At 50.2% G+C, this 13,818-nt stretch overlaps 1 protein-coding gene across 24 annotated transcripts in view; it reads right to left on the bottom strand.

The window, feature by feature from the left end:
- The window catches only part of KIF1A (kinesin family member 1A), a 216,928-nt gene extending 203,815 nt beyond the window's left edge, over positions 1–13,113 (bottom strand). For 18 of the 24 annotated variants that reach the window (XM_038415726.2, XM_038415728.2, XM_043491638.1 and 15 more), the window contains exon 1: positions 12,963–13,112. The gene's annotated coding sequence lies outside the window, so the exon portion shown is untranslated. Of the gene's footprint in view, positions 1–12,962 lie in introns of all 24 variants that reach the window. The other 6 variants (XM_038415722.2, XM_038415725.2, XM_043491635.1 and 3 more) reach the window with 1 other exon arrangement.
- Positions 13,114–13,818: the final 705 nt, after the last annotated feature.

Genomic DNA, 13,818 nt, shown 5'->3' with positions numbered 1-13,818 from the left:
TAATGTAATGCCCATCTTTAAAAAAGGGAAGGAGGAGGATCCTGGGAAATACAGGCCAGTCAGCCTCACCTCAGTCCCTGGAAAAATCATGAAGCAGGTCCTCAAGGAATCAATTCTGGAGCACTTAGAGGAGAGAAAAGTGATCAGGCTCTGTGAATGAGGGGAAAACAATGGTAGTGTTATTCCTTGACTTTAGCAAAGCTTTTGACACGGTCTCCCACAGTATTCTTGCCAGCAAGTTAAAGAAGTATGGGCTGGATGAATTGACTACAAGGTGGATAGAAAGCTGGGTAGATCATCTGGCTCAAGGGGTCGTGATCAATGGCTCCATGTCTAGCTGGCAGTCAGTATCGAGAGGAGTGCCCCAAGCGTCGGTCCTGGGGCTGGTTTTGTTCAATATCTTCATTAACGATCTGGAGGATGGCATGCATTGCACCCTCAGCAAGTTTGCAGGTGACACTAAACTGGGAGGAGTGGTAGATACACTGGAGGATAGGGATAGGATACAGAGAGACCTAGACAAATTAGAGAATTGGGGACAAAAGAAATCTGATGAGGTTCAACAAGGACAAGTGCAGAGTCCTGCATTTAGGGCGGAAGAATCTCATGCACCGCTACAGACTAGGGACTGAATGGCTAGGCAGCAGTTCTGCAGAAAAGGACCTAGGGGTTACAGTGGACAAGAAGCTGGATATGAGTCAACAGTGTGCCCTTGTTGCCAAGAAGGCTAACAGCATTTTGGGCTGTATAAGTAGGGGCATTGCCAGGAGATCAAGGAACATAATCATTTCCCTCTATTTGACATTGGTGAGGCCTCATCTGGAGTACTGTGTCCAGTTTTGGGCCCCACGCTACAATGAGGATGTGGAAAAATTGGAAAGAGTCTAGCGGAGGGCAACAAAAATAAGGGGGCTGGAGCACATGACTTATGAGCAGAGGCTGAGGGAACTGGGATTATTTAGTCCGCAGAAGAGAAGAGGGAGGGGGGGATTTGATAGCTGCTTTCAACTATCTGAAAGGGGGTTCCCAAGATGATGGATCTTGGCTGTTCTCCACAATAGCAGATGACAGAACAAGGAGTAATGGTCTCCAGTTGCAGTGGGGGAAGTTTAGGTTGGATATTAGGAAAAACTTTTTCACTAGGAGGGTGGTGAAGCACTGGAATGGGTTACCTAGTGAGATGGTAGAATCTCCTTCCCCAGAGGTTTTTAAGATCAGGCTTGACAAAGCCCTGGTTGGGATGATTTATTTGGGGATTGGTCCAGCTTTGAACAGGGGGTTGGACTAGATGACCTCCGGAGGGCCCTTCCAACCCTGATATTCTAGGATTCTATAATGAAATATGTTGATTGATTCATGCTGTATGTCAGATGCAGAATACACAGAACTCCTGAGAGCAAAGTCCCAGATCTATGATTAAAACAGGTGTAGCTGGATGTAAATGGTTTACTCTATTGCTGCTAGTATGGGATACAAGGCAGATGAATTTGTAAGGCTTTCTTATGTCCATTTATTAAAGCAGGATGTTAGGGCCAGTCCTGAGCGTTTTACACAAATAATTTAAAATTCCCCAAACCCAGTTTAATAATCAAATGAACCCCCTAAAATAAAAATTCAGTGTCTAGTTAAACCTCCAGGGGAAAGGCAAGTTGCAAACATGGAGTAATTCAGGGAATCAGATACATAGAGGTGCTGTGGGAGAGCAGAAACAAAAAATTTTGTGCCAAGCTTCAACTGGAAATAAACTGGTTTGTAGAGGATGATCATGGACAGTGCACAGTTGATGAGTAGGCCTATAAGAAAGGAGGACCTGACAAACATTTGGGAGGGCCACACCCATAAAATGATATAAACAGCTCAGAATTAAAATTGTATGAACTATCATGGATGGCCCTACATTGGCCCTAGATTGATTGAAATCGGAGTGAAAAGCTTCTTCAGGGCTGGGTGAGTCAGATACTGCCACTATGTTTCCTGACTTTGAACAAAAATTTCCTGTGCATCACCCCTTTATTTGAAATAATATAAAACATGCATGTGGTCTGTAGAATATCCTACATGTGATATGGAAAACAAAGTTGATCTCATATCTTATAGAGTAAGAAAGAATTAAAATTATAGTTTAAGTATTTCAAAACTCATATTTTAATTCACATGCTGTTAAAGTTATATTTAAAATAGATGCATCAAGTCCTGCAGTCCTTACTTGGTTTTTACCCAGTCCTTACACTAGTCAAAATTCCTATTTGTTTCAAACAAAAATTTGACTGAGTAAGGCCTGGAGAACAGAGGAAGGATATCAGGATTTGGTCCTGTGCTAATATGAGAGCTGGCCAGGAAATTATTTATTTCCCTGAAATCATTTTTTATTTAAAAAAAAAAAGTTTTCACTGAAATATTTTAAGTTTTCATCAAAAAAACAAAACTGTAGCTGGTTGGAAAATGGAATTCCCCTCTCAGAGGAAATTCCAATGTTTCAACATTATTTTTGTGCTGCTTCTTCTTCTTCTGCATGATGATAGTGGAACAGTGAAAGCAATGCTGTGACTACAGTTGGATCTTAAGGTCTCTTGTCCAGTCCAGAGCTGAGGGGGTAGCTATGTGAATGGCTGTCATACCTCCAGAATGAGCATAGATTGGGCAATTGTCCGTGATGTGGCCGACAGTTTGCAGTTTTTTTGTACTGAATCAGCATGAAACATCAAAATACAGTAGCAAACATTTTCACATAATGAAAAGCTGAGAAAAAAATTGATTCAGTATTACTGAAATGACAAATACAGACTTTTTCAAAAGTAAGTGTTTTGTTTCAAAAACTTTTGTTCAAAATTGACAGTTTGGCTTAAAATGACAAAAGCAACATTTTCCTGTGGAGCAGACATTTGGAAATGAAAAAAAAAATTAATCTGTGAATGTTCATTCAAGATGAAATTTTTCATTGCAATCTTCTGGTGCATATTTTCTCTCAGAAAATTTAGGTGAAACCAGACAAACATTTTGGGCAAAATGTATTTTTTAAAAATGGAGGTTTGTTTTTTCAACAAAGCTCTGCAAAAAAATTAAATTAAAATTGACATTTTTTGCCAAAAATTCTGTTTTGTAGAAAAGTGTTGAGCAGCTCTAGTTAATACAGTGAGGGTACAGTAATGTACATTTAGCCAAGTACTGTACCACTTCTACCACAGGTACATAGGATTTGGACAAGGCTATCCTTGTCTTTTGCACTGGCAGATCATGCCTTTTGGAAGTGAAAGGCGGGAAACAAAGGTTGTCACTCACAGCCCTTGTCCCATCTAATAGCAGCTGTTTTAGGACACACACACACACACACACACACACACACACACACACACACAGTTCAGAGGAGAGCCCTTTTCATCTGCTTGCCATGATGCAGCACATGGCAAAGAAGGCCCATAGCAGAATGGCAACACAGAGACTGATGAAGCATGCACAGGATCTGTGTCGATGCTGAAAGGTGCCACTGCCAGTTGCACAGTGACCCAGCACGATTCAGTGCCGGCTTGGAGGGCAGTGTGCCACCTCCTGAATCCCAGGGGCCACTTCCCGAAGCACATGAGCTTTCCTCGGAGGTTACCCATCCAATTCGGCCCAAAAAAGGCTCCACCCTGCTTAGCTCATGAGATCTGACACAATCACAGCCTGAGACAGGGACGTGTCTGTGTGACACAGGGACATTTTATGGCTGGGAGATAAACAAGTGGCCTATCAAAGGATGCTGATTAACCCTACTTGATCTAGTTAATTTAGGAGGGATTAACAAACAAGCTTTTCCTTAATCCATGGCACTGCCTGCTCATAAACCCCACATGGCTCAGCCCGCTGGGGCACACAACAAGGGAGCAAGCTCACATCCTGCCCCCCCCCACCCTGGATGGGGTGACAACAGTTTTGGGTTTTTTTCCCCACCAAATGCATCCGATGAAGTGAGCTGTAGCTCACGAAAGCTTATGCTCTAATAAATTTGTTAGTCTCTAAGGTGCCACAAGTACTCCTTTTCTTTTTGCGAATACAGACTAACACGGCTGCTACTCTGAAAACAGCTCCCATGTAGAAGAGTCACTGCTGCCTTTGTTGCTTCCTGACAAATGTCCTGTGTCAATTAATAAGAGACATGGGGGGGGAGAGAAATCAGAGAGATGCTGAGTCAGCAGCCACTACCCCTTTAACTAGAAAATTCACTCCCACATGCCAGAGATGAGCTGTTCTGACCCCTGCCAGTGCTCGCATCTTTCCTTACAACTGTATTGCATCCTCTGAGGAAGGCAGCCATTCCACAAGAAATCACACCATCATCTAACTCCATCAAGCACCTCTCCTCCTCCCTTGCTATTGATGCAGCTCGGTTCCCAAGTCCTGAATTCCCCTAAATGCTGCATGACCCAACAGCCCTACACCTGACAGTGCTCACAGCAAACACTGTTCAAAAGGCAATGGTGAAAATCTCTCTCTCATTTCCTCTCTTTTGTGCCTGGGCCTCATCTTTGCAGAGTTGGAAAAATCCAGCCAGCGGTCTTTCCTGCCCAGCCTCCTAAGCCAGGGGCGGGCAAACTTTTTGGCCTGAGGGCCACATCGGGTTTGCGAAATTGTATGGAGGGTCAGTTAGGGGAGGTTGTGGCTCCCCAAACAGCCAGGTGTAGCCCAGTCCCCCACCCCCTATCCAACCCCCCTGCTTCTCGCCCCCTGACCGCCCCCCCAGGACTCCTGCCCCATCCAACCCGCCCTGTTCCGACAGACCCCCCTCCTCCCCGGGACCCTTGCCCCATCCACCACTCCCTGACCACCCCCGGATCCCCCTGCTGCCACATCCAACCCCTCCTCTCATTCCTGACTGCCCCCCGGGACCCCTGCCCCATCCAACTACCCCCTTCTCCCTGACCACCCCTGGAACCCCTGCCCCGACTGCCCCCCACCGCCCCATCCAACACCCCCTCTCTTCCCGACTGCCCTCCCAGGACCCCTGCCCCCATTAAAACCCCCTGTTCCCTGCCCTCTGACCATTGCAACCCCTACCCACACCCCTGCCCCCTGACCATCACCCCAAACTCCCCAGCTCTCTATCCAACCCCTCCTGCTCCCTGCCCCCTTACCACGCTGCCTGGAGCACTGGTGGCTGGCAGTGCTACAGCCACACCACCCAGAGCACCAGGACAGGCAGCTGTGCCGCCAAGCTGAAGCCAGCCACACACTGTGCAGCACAGAGCACCAGGTTAGGCTGTGGCTCTGCAGCTGCGCTGCCCAGCAGGACCTCGCCACCGCCAAGAGCGTTGCACCAGTGACACAGTGAGCTGAGGCTGCGGGGTGGGGCCAGGAGCGAGCCTCCCGGGCCAAGAGCTCAGGGGCCAGGCAGGAGGGTCCCGCGGGCCATAGTTTGCCCAACTCTGCTCTAAGCGGAGGAGCCCATAATAAGTGCTGTTTTCCAAATTAATAATTCAGTAAACTGAGTGCAGCGCTGAAGGCAGTAGTGGCTCTTATCACCATACAGATGCTGGGCTCTCCGCTTTCAGATGGGAGGCAGACAGTGCAAGGGGAACAGAGCTCAGGAGTAAGGGGGGGAGGTTGGACCAAAAAAGGCACAGGGCCCAGTTTCTGCAGCCTTGAACCAGAAATCACTTGGCTGTCACCACCAGGAGCCCACAAAACCAATGGCCGCTGCCTTTAAGCAACCAACATCTTTAACTCTGATGCACCCACTCCTTTCTAAACTGACAATCACTGGGGGCTCCAGACTGCAACACAGCATGCCCTGCCTGAACCATGGAAACACGGTTAAAGATAAGCACTTGAGCACTCCCACTGAAGTCAAGGGCAATATTCATGTGCTTTAAGTTAAGCACGTGATTCAGTGTTTCACTGGATCAGGCTAGAGCCCTCAGAACAATACAGGATCAAGCCCTACACCCAGAATGTCAGCTGCCCCATCCAGGGACCCCTTCCCCAGTATTCCAGGGGTGGTGTTTCTGGAACTGAATACAGTCTGTGTTCTGTTGGCTGAGCTGGAATCAGCCCTGCAATCCAGCAACAGCAGAATACAACTGCTCCTGCTCTTTTATTTCCACAGCTGCCTCCACCCCAACCCACCCCAGCTCCATGCGACATTGAAACCACGATCAGATGTTCAGATTTCTGAATACACCGCTTGACCCGGAAGCTTGTTTTTGCATGCACTGGCCCCCCAACTGAACCGGTATGTCTAGGGGAGGCACTAGAGTGACAGCGAAGTGCAGGATGGGGATCCAGTCCTTGTCTACCTCCTGCATATGCTCTGGAGCTGTCCAAAAATCAGCAGCTTTGAGAGAGGTGTGCTTTGGAGCTCACTACCGGGGCGCTCTTTTTGTGTTCCAGCCAGAACTGTTCCTACTGGGGCTTCCCAATCCAAAGCTCTCCCACAGGGGGACATGCATCTCTGGGGCTGAGCCCTATTCGGAGATCTCCGTAACTGGTGCCAAGGCCTCCCCCTAACCCTGAATGAATTTCACCCTGACTGATTCACAAGAGCCCTGCTTCCTACGAGACAAATGACTGATGCAGAAGCACCAGAAATCCCTGCCCACATCCTGACACACCAAACTAGTCCAGAGGTCACGTGACATGACATTGCTTGAAAGAGCAGTGTAAAAGGAGAGCATGACAGCTGGAATGGCATTTGTGATCAGCTCCTCAGCTCGTGTAAACCAGCCGTGCTCTGCTGAAGTCAGAGGATCAACACTCATTTATCCCAGCTAGGGATCAGGGCCATCACCTCCAGTGGAGCAATGCCGGTTTACACCAGCCAGCCATTTGGCCAAAGGTCTTTAGTTCTGGGTTTTTCTTCCCATGACAGATGACTGCGTAAGGAGTACAGGGCGGTCCATTGTTGGGCCTAATTAAACAGCACCAGAGATGACTGTGGGCTGATGTCATTGTCCTGTGATGACAATGTCCTGGCTCTAGATGGCATCTATTCTCTGGGACCCGCTATGTGAGGAACACCAGCTCTCCTTCATTTCCTGGGTCTTACACTCTCATCTCATTGTTTTGGTTTTCTCTGCAACACAAAGCCCGGAGCAAACACCAACCAGCCTCGCATGAGACGGTGAATTTGGCTCTATCATACAGTCCCCTTTTTGCATTATTTCCTCTGTCGTGTTCATTCTTTTTGTTTTACTCCACACAACAAAAAATATTTAATTTTAAAACGAACATGTGCAAATATAATGAATAGACATTAATTCAAAACACCATCTTAACATTCAAAATAATTAAACAAATTGACAAGAAGACTGAAGGACTGGGGAAGTTTTGGTAATAAATAGGGGGTCACCAGCTTGTCCAGTCTGCACAGTAGGGACTGCATGTTGGTACAACTCTTAGCACAGTCTGGCCCTGAACATGAATACAGCCTTTGGAAACTGCCATAATACAGCTAGCAACTAAAGCAGCAGCATGGTCTAGTGGATAGAGCATTGGATCAGCGGACAGGAGGCGCAAGTGCCAATCCTGGCTCGGTCAATGGCCTGCTGGGTAAATCGGGCAAGTCACTTCACTGGTGTGTGACTTTCCTGCCCACTGTCTCCCTTGTCTGGTTACATTGTCGGCTCTCTGGGGCAGCAATTGTTCTAGTTTCATTTGGGGCAGATGCCGCTGAAAAATGAACAGCAACAGTGACCATGAAGAAAAACAAAACAATGCCTCTAAAGCAGCAAAAGGGTAGCTGAGATGGGTATCAATGGGGCGGAAGCCAGGTCCAGAGGGGCTTCCTCAACAAAGGCTGCGTGTGTATGTGAGTGCAGTCACTGATCCGCTCAGTGAGGAGTTAGCCCAGCCCAGCACTGTGGAGAATTCAAATGTATTCAGGGCTTTCAAAACCAAGCACACCAGCAGGAAGTCTGTTGCTGTGTAGGCAGACAGCGTAAGGAATGCACACTGGGTGCGGTGGGGTCACAGGCTCCCACGCTGGGGGTGGTGGGAAGGGCTACCACTGACTGCGAACTACTTGGGCTTGGCAGCAGCCCTGCTGAAAGGGGTAGACAGTCACCGCGTCCTTTGGTGCAGCCCAAACTGGATCAGCAGGGGCGCAGCCTGCGCTGGCCGTGCAGCTGAGAGAACACCTTGGAGCCTCAACTGGCTCCGTGGAAATGTTATGTCTGAAAGCCATGCCAGGATTCCTGACACAAAGCACCCAGTTCACACCAGTGTGGACAGCTTCCATCTCAGTGAATTAAGATGGAGGATGCTGGAGTTGTGGAGTCACACCCACCTACACTAGGGCTGGGCTGGGCCCACTAACTGCGGACACCAGAAGAGAGACTAGACCCCTGCCCCGAAGCAAAGCTTTGTTCTCCTGGAGTGGAGGATGAGGCAGCTCTGACACACAGCTGCTCCTCCAGAGTGCAGACCAAGCTCACAAGATCCATGGGGCAAGAGATGGACAGTATAAGTGGATATCACTCTGCTAATAATATTTTGTCCCTTGTTTAGAAACAGCCTTGCCAGGAGGCCCCTTGTGTATGTTGGACAAGAGAAGTTATGACTGATACATGAGGTCCCTCAAGAATCTGATTCCCCACTGGTACCAATGGAGTCCTATAGCTATGGCAGGTGGTTCAAGATGACCCCAGTATTTAGTCACTGGATGTCACTGCCCCAGCTGTTGCATGGAGAAGGACTGACAAGCTTTGAGGGAGATATCATCAGCTCCCCGCTTCACCATATCTACAATAGCTTAGGAAATCATTGTGGGTCTGAGTCCCCATTGCCCAGCCCGTGTGCCGTCACTAACCCCCAAGCAAAGCTCAGAATGGTAACATGTTCTATTCTCATTGCATGGATGTGAAGGGCTGCTCACCGGGCAGGGGAAAACAAGCCCTGTGGATGCCAACAGAGAGTAGCACTAGTTCTAGGCACAGGTACTAGACACGACGGGGATTTGCTAAATATCCAGTGGGCCCAGCTCTGAAATGGGCATTTGGGGCCACCATAGATCAATGGGTATTTGGGGCCACCACTGCAACCCTCCTTCATGGTGCTAGCACTTACTCACCCAGGAACCTCATGGGACACAATGGCTGTGCGAGGATGCAATACTCAGTGGAGCCAAAGGCTGCAAGTTTGGCCCTTTACTTGGCCGTGCTAAAGCTTTAGGTGCTGTGTGTCCTGGTGAAGTGACAATCTGAGGGAATGTGAGGGGGAAGAAGCAAAAGCGGCAACTAGAAGAAGGGACTCCCAGAAAAACAAAGGAAAATAATTAGGGCTGAAATCTCTCAAGAGAGCATCTTTGGGCACCCTCCCTTCTTATACTTAATGTTCAGCCAATCAGCTGCCTACCAAGAACTTTGTATCCAGCTGTACTTGAAGTTTCCTGCTCTCTACCTTCTACTTATCCCCCAAGCCATAGGGCTGTGCTCTTGTCAGCTTTCTCAAGTTATGTATGGTCAGTTGGCAGATGAGCAACTCCAACAAAAATTCAAGGCTTACCCGAAGTGGCACTGGTGATTCAAGAGTAGACATTCCCCCCCGCGCGTGCACACACGCACACACCCCTACATCTGAGCCAGTGGCAGCTGAGGGCACCAAGTAGCTGGCTGAGATCATGACCTGCTGGGGTAATTTGAAGTCTTCTGACACTAATTACAAGGGTTAGAATGATGCTAGTGTACTGTGTGTGTGCATGTGCGCCATGATGTCTCAACCAAACTTCCCATTTTGGAGGTTGCATTCTGCCTGCCTAAATCTCCTCTTCACTAAAACCAAAAACATTTGCTGTCCTAATCCAGGGGAACTGAATTGAGCCAGCACTTTGTGCATTGTGCTGACGCTGCTGTCATTAGCATTTGAAAAACAGAACCCAGCCCTTCTGATTGGGAAATAAACCTTTCCAAATTAACATGGTATTACACTGATGCCACTGCCAAACCTCAAAAGAATAAAAGTGTCAGCATGACCTTTCCTGGCATTTCAGGAGCCATTTACTCACCCACCCCCTGCAAAAGTGAGGTCGGGGAGCACTGCTATATGAGGGAGAGGGAAGACAAGGCTGAGCTGAAGGGCTGTCTTACAAAGTCTGCAGAAAAGCAGACCCACTAGCTCCAATGTGTATCATCTTGCTTGTCCATCTCTGTTGGAGTTGATAATGAAATCTAATGATGACAGGTTAAATCCTATTAATAGTGTTGTTGTAGCCGTATCAGTCCCAGGATATGAGACAGACAAGGTAGGTAGGTGATATCTTTTACAGAACCAACTTCTGTTGGTGGAAGGGACAAGATTTTGAGCTACACAGAGCTCTTCTTCAGGTCTGGAGCATTTTAGCAGAAACACCCAGCTGCTCTGTGATTGTAGGGGCAGCCTGCTAAGACTGCTGCTACTGCTTTCCCCCTGCAATCTGATCCCTGAACTATTGCCGAGTATTTGCTCTCCATGGGGCTGTTTCCCAGCAGGGCTGCAGCTGATAGCAACAGGTAGATAAAGTAAATGGCACCTGTAGATAAAGTAAAAACAATGAGGAGTCTGGTGGACTGCTGGCACCTTAAAGACTACCCGACTCCTCGTTGTTTTTGTGGATACAAACTAACATGGCTACCCCTCTGATATGTAGATAAAGAAGAATCTATGGAATTCTTTGGGTTGCTTTGGAGTGAAAGTGCTGTAGGAATGTCAGATACTATGTTGTTATTGGTTTCAGAGTAGCAGCCGTGTTAGTCTGTATTCGCAAAAAGAAAAGGAGTACTTGTGGCACCTTAGAGACTAACAAATTTATTAGAGCATAAGCTTTCGTGCATCCGATGAAGTCAGCTGTAGCTCACGAAAGCTTATGCTCTAATAAATTTGTTAGTCTCTAAGGTGCCACAAGTACTCCTTTTCTTTATGTTGTTATTATTAGGCTCCCAGTGATCAGACACACCCAAATTCACAGAGTGGGGCAGGCAAGAATGGCATCTCCCAGCCCCTCATTACTTTGTTAGGAGCCGGTGCTCTCCTTCACCCCAGCTACAGACAGCAACTGCAAAGCAGTGCCTGGCCTCAGCAGAAGAGAGAGGAGCCTGTATTCAGCCCACCAGATCTTCCCCAGTGTGTGCCCAGGCACTAGCTGTGCTCAGTGCGCTCAGCCATGTCCACAGGCAGCCATGTTGTTCCCAAGATGGCCTTGAATGACAAAGCAGAAGCGTGCTCTGAACCCTGACCCTCCAAGTCTGGAAGCATTCCCTCCCATACGCTCCCAGCCACCACTGACCCAGAGTGCCAGAGGCGCAAGATCATTCTCGAAGCTGGACTCTGACAGGACAGGGCACACCCCCATCTGGGGCACGTCCCTCTTCCCTTTGTCTAGGAGGATGAGGACGTACAGACCGTGGGCTGTGAGCCATCTTACCTTTTCAGCTCAGGTGGTAGAGCAGGCTCAAACCGCAGAATAGCACTACATCTCCTCCCTCTTTCTCATAACACCCAACAAATACACACATGCTGCCAGCCCTACCATGACAGCAGCACAGCCTCGAAAATCTGCAAAATGGCCGACACCCAGCCATGGCTTCCCAGCCAAACCCTCTGCCCAGCCCCTTGAGATTTTGGAAACAGGCTGTTTCCAAAGGAGAAATGAAGACCTCTCCCTGGTGAGTAACATCTTCCCCCACGTGCATCAGATCAGAGCATCCACCACGGCTGCACTGCTAGGAACGCTGCATTCCACCATACAGGGTGGCTCTAACATGCACATCCATCCGCAGCTTCCCTTGAAGATGCTTATTCGTCAAAAAACCTTTTGGTCTGTGCCCCTACAATGTTCCCAAGGCAAACTGAACGTGGAATGCAGATAGACAAGTCAACAAGCAAACCCAGAGACAGACCTGGACAGCGAGATGGACATTTTGATTACACTCTCCCTGCCCCATTCTGCCTCTCTGGAAAATGCCATTTCTCCGAAGGAACCAGGTTTGGAATTGAACCCAGGCACAGGGTATTGCTAGATCCCACAGCAGCCTGGATCCCATAGCTTCTGCCCACTGGATGGCAGCCCCGGACCCAGGCCACATGACTCTGCATTCTCCTCATCTCTCTGCCACAAACAGGGTGGGGTGATGGCTAGTACTGAGGCATGGCTGGCTCCTAACCCTCCTCGCTGGATTTCTTTCTGGGATACATGCAGCAATACAGCTATGGTGGTAAATAACAGGGAGCACACAGGGCTGAGGCTCTGCCCAGGATGAGAGAGGGAAAGGGGATCAGGAGAAAGGGTTGTCAGAGAAGAGCCAGGGGAAACTGCCATCCCTATTATTTACACGCAGATCCCAGCAGAATTCACTAGCCCAAACCCCTGCCTCAGGGACAGGCACTTTGGATGCGGCAGGCAGGTACACACGGCCCGGGGGAAGCATCCGGGGAGCAGGGGAAATGCTGGGAAGCTACATGTATTCCTGATGAGCAAGCAGCAATATTTATTTTTTTACCGGAGAAGCAATGTTCTCCCCCGCCACACACTGCATCCCCAGTCTTGCCTGTTTTCCACTCCTGCCACGCCAATCCTCTAGGATTATTCCCTCCCCACCCCACCCCACATCTCCCTGGCTACTCCTGTTCTCGCAAAGGATGGCAAGGAACCAGCCGTAGCGGGCTTAACATCAGCTGATCCACCCCTGCTCCCCTTACCCAGGGAGGGCTTGCTACGTGTTTGTTTCACCTGGGGTAGGAGGATCTCATGAGGCTTGTCTCTCCCCCTATTGCCCCAACCCCGCAGGGGGTCCAGCCCGGGGACAGGGCAGGGTCCGTAGCCCTAGTGGGGGCAGAATTCCAGCGCAGGGCTCTGCGAACCTGCTCCATTGTTCTCCCCGCAAGGGAGCGGGGGTCTGACCCAAACGGGTCCGCCCAGGCTGCTGCCCAGGGGTGACGAATCCCAGCGGCAGCTGCTAGGGTTCCCGCCCCTGCCCAATGCACCTGCCGGGCCTGGGACAGGAGGATGCTCTTACCTCGGCCGCTGTTCAGCGGCTCCCCGCGATCGGCGCAGACCCCAGCAGGCTGCAGCCAGAGCTCCGAGAGCTGATCTGCGCCGCCGCCGCGCCGCGCCTGACTGAGGGGTACGCGGCCCGCCCCTGCCCCTCGGCCGCTGGTTGGCTGCGCTGGGCGCCCGGCCCGCGAGCGGGGGGCCTCTGGGTGACATCACGGCTGGGGCCGGCCTGTCACTGCGGCAACGGGGGGGGGGAGCGATCCCCAGGCACACAGCTCCCCCACCCAACCCTGAGCCCGTGCACCGCCCAGGCATAGCACCCCATAACCTCCCGAGACCCGTCGCCCCCTCCCCAAATCCTGCCACATCGCCCCGCCTTGGCACAGATCTGCACCGCCCCCGAGACCCCCAGCTCACAGACCTCTCCCTAACTCCTTCTCCTCTGCGATCCCCAGCCCGCAGCCCCCACTCCAACTTCTGCCCCCCCAAAGCACACAGCCCCAGCCTTGTGTGGAGCCCCCCACAGGACCCTCAGCCCCATCCCCAAGCCCTGCCCCTCCTAGGGACTCCGAACGCAGCAGCCCCCACCCCAACACCTGCCCCCCCGCAGGGTCCCTCAGCTCGCAGCCCCCACCCCAAATCTTGCCCCTGCAACAGCTGCACCCAGCCTAATTCCCCAAGACCCTCAGTCCAGCAGATCTCGCCTGCTGTCCCAACCCTCTAGGGAGACAGGGATGGTCTTGCCCCCCCTTCACAGTCCTTAAAGGAGAAATAACCTCAAAGACACATAGCTGTGTTGTTAAAAAGATGCCTATATGCAGGGAGCAGCATGGTCCAGTGGATGGAACACTGGGTTAGGATGCAGGAGACCCAAATTC

Source organism: Dermochelys coriacea, chromosome 9 (assembly GCF_009764565.3).
Source record: "Dermochelys coriacea isolate rDerCor1 chromosome 9, rDerCor1.pri.v4, whole genome shotgun sequence".
NCBI lineage: Eukaryota > Metazoa > Chordata > Testudines > Dermochelyidae > Dermochelys > Dermochelys coriacea.
This window is presented reverse-complemented; position numbering and strand designations above follow the sequence as displayed.